At 61.7% G+C, this 2500-nt stretch overlaps 1 protein-coding gene across 1 annotated transcript in view; it reads left to right on the forward strand.

Moving 5' to 3' along the window:
• Positions 1-2500, forward strand: part of LOC126988878 (uncharacterized) — a 15410-nt gene that overhangs the window by 12411 nt on the left and 499 nt on the right. The window lies entirely within an intron of this gene.

Here is a 2500-nt window from a genome sequence, read left to right on the forward strand (position 1 = left end):
ACAACGGTCTCCTCCTCCCCTTAAACCGCGCCACTTTCCACCACCCACTGTCCCATCCACAAAAAGACGGAACCAGCAGGGGACAAAGAGCGCGGAGCCCCGCCTAACACAGGGAATCGTTCATCTTCATTAGGAAGGTATTCTGCCATGGCTTTCTTGCGGTACGACGCATCGGACAGGTGAGTACTGAGGGCACAGGCATCAAGCTGACCGACCTTTTCGCGCCGAATAGCCGGTAAACCAAAGGGGCACGGGTCTCAACGGCCCCACGTAGGGGCGTGGGGCCGGAATCACGATACCCAACCGGCGTCCGCACCACAGAGAATCGACTATGAGTTTTTCGCTCATGGCCTGCCATAAAGGCAACGGCAGAGTACTGCATGGTTGCATCTATTCATACTCATAATATGGCACGCCCCGCGGCTTAAAGCAGTCAGTTCGCACCGGGTGACGAAATGCGCGCGGTTGAATGTGCTCCGGGCGCTGAAAAAGGAAACTAGCAGCGTCGTCACGGTTAGCACCCGCGGCAATCACCTCCCGGCTTATCGCGATCCTGTTGCACCGCGGGGGGTCTGTTACTTGGGGTTCGGCAATTAGGCGCGACAGCCTCAAGCCGCTAACCCATTGCTGGGGTGCCTAGCCCCGTTTTCACAGGCAGCAGCTAATGTTCCCCTGCCTGACCAATCACAACAGCGGGGCCCGGACCCAACCCAGAAAAGCCCAGGTATTTGCGACAGCTTCGCGCCCAAGTCTGCACCATCGTGTTAACCACGTAGGCTTACTCGCAGACCCAGCACTGCCACAAGAAACTTTTTACGGGTCCAGATTACAAACCAGGAAGGCCGACACTCTTGTGCTGTTTTTGGATGCGCGTCCGTGGCTTTATCGCTTCGCAGCTACCATAAGGCAACCTCGACGGCTACGAGCACCACGGACTTTACCACCCGGGTCAAATCAGGAGACGGGCCAGAGTCCTCTCCGGGGCTTCCGGGGCCCCGGGGAGGGACTCGTAAACCCCTCTCGGTCCGAACGCCCGGGCAGGCACCCCAGGGTGCTACCCTATAAAGCCCGGCGTGAGCCCGCAAGCCCACAGTGCCGGGCAACTACGCCAGGGCCCTCCCACCCTGAATGTGAGTGGGAAGGAAAACCGAGGAGGCAATAACCACCTGGCGCATCCGCTTGCGCGGTTAAACCAGTGACTGTTTAGTCACACTGCGTTGCCCTCTCGGGCCAGGGGGGGCGGGTCACCCCCTGCGCAGTGTGTCCAGCGGGACCACGGGGAGGCCAGTCACCAGAAGTAACTATGTGTTTTGGCCAGCCCGCGCCACCCAGGCGAGCTGGCCCACGGGACTCTCGACCCCTGCGGGCCCCTTTACTCGCCTTACCGCAAGCATAAGTCAATCCTTCTTTCACAAGTGGGACCGAGGGCGGTACGATCCGCAATACTTACTCCCCTCCCATTCCCGCAGGAACGTTAGCGGACCCGCACGCCTTCTCCACGGGGGCGGAGCCCTACTCTCCTAATCCAGTCTGTGATTCGGGCAGGCGACGAGGCTTAAGCTCGGGCACGCACTGTGCGCTCCGTTAACAGTTCCAGGACACTCCCGCCATTTGAACCTGCGCTGCCTTGACTCTCGTCGCTTCGATATGGTCTGCAGCGCTCGGCAGGAACGTTTGTGTGTCTTAGTCCTGCGGGGCATACAGCTTTCCTGCGGGCCTTGGCACCAAGAGGCCACGGAGACTATGCTGCGTGCAAGCTGGGGTGCGCCTTACGAGGGTCAAGGGGGCTGAGCGTGCTCGGCTACCCCAAGAGAGTCATAGTTACTCCCGCCGTTTACCCGCGCTTGGTTGAATCTCTTCACTTTGACATTCAGAGCACTGGGCAGAAATCACATTGCGTCAACATCTATCTCTGACCATCGCAATGCTTTGTTTTAATTAGACAGTCGGATTCCCCTGGTCCGTGCCAGTTCTGAGTTGATCGCTGGGCGCCAGCCGAAGTGGGTTTGGAGCGAGGGACGACTGCTGCTGCTACCTAACCGGCCGAAAGCCGGCGATAGAGAGAGCCGGAGCCCCCGCGCCCACGCAGCCTAGCGCGTTCCACGGAAGGGCCGGAGACACGCCGGTCCGAGCTCTCGGCACGAGTGGCGAGAGGGCTAGAGCCGCCACCACGAAATGCGAGCCGCCGCACACCGGGCCGTTGGCCCCACCTCGCATGAGCGTGTCCCGCCTGCGAGACCGGCGCTGCGCGAACCCTGCGGTGATTCCCCAACGCGCGCTGCCCCGCCGCGCCGGCTTTAGCGCGGACGGCGGAGTGGGACCGGGAGCGACCGGAGGACGCCGCGCCGGGGCTTTGAGGGCCCAAACGACGCGGTGATCGTCCGCCGGCCGCCTTTGCGAACCCGGACCACAAGCACCGCCGCACCGGCGAGCTGATAGAACAAGGACAGCGCGACGCGAGGCCGCATTTGGAATGGGTCGCCGCCACCGGGAAGGCGAG

Source organism: Eriocheir sinensis, unplaced genomic scaffold (genome assembly GCF_024679095.1).
Source record: "Eriocheir sinensis breed Jianghai 21 unplaced genomic scaffold, ASM2467909v1 Scaffold10, whole genome shotgun sequence".
NCBI classification, from domain to species: domain Eukaryota; kingdom Metazoa; phylum Arthropoda; class Malacostraca; order Decapoda; family Varunidae; genus Eriocheir; species Eriocheir sinensis.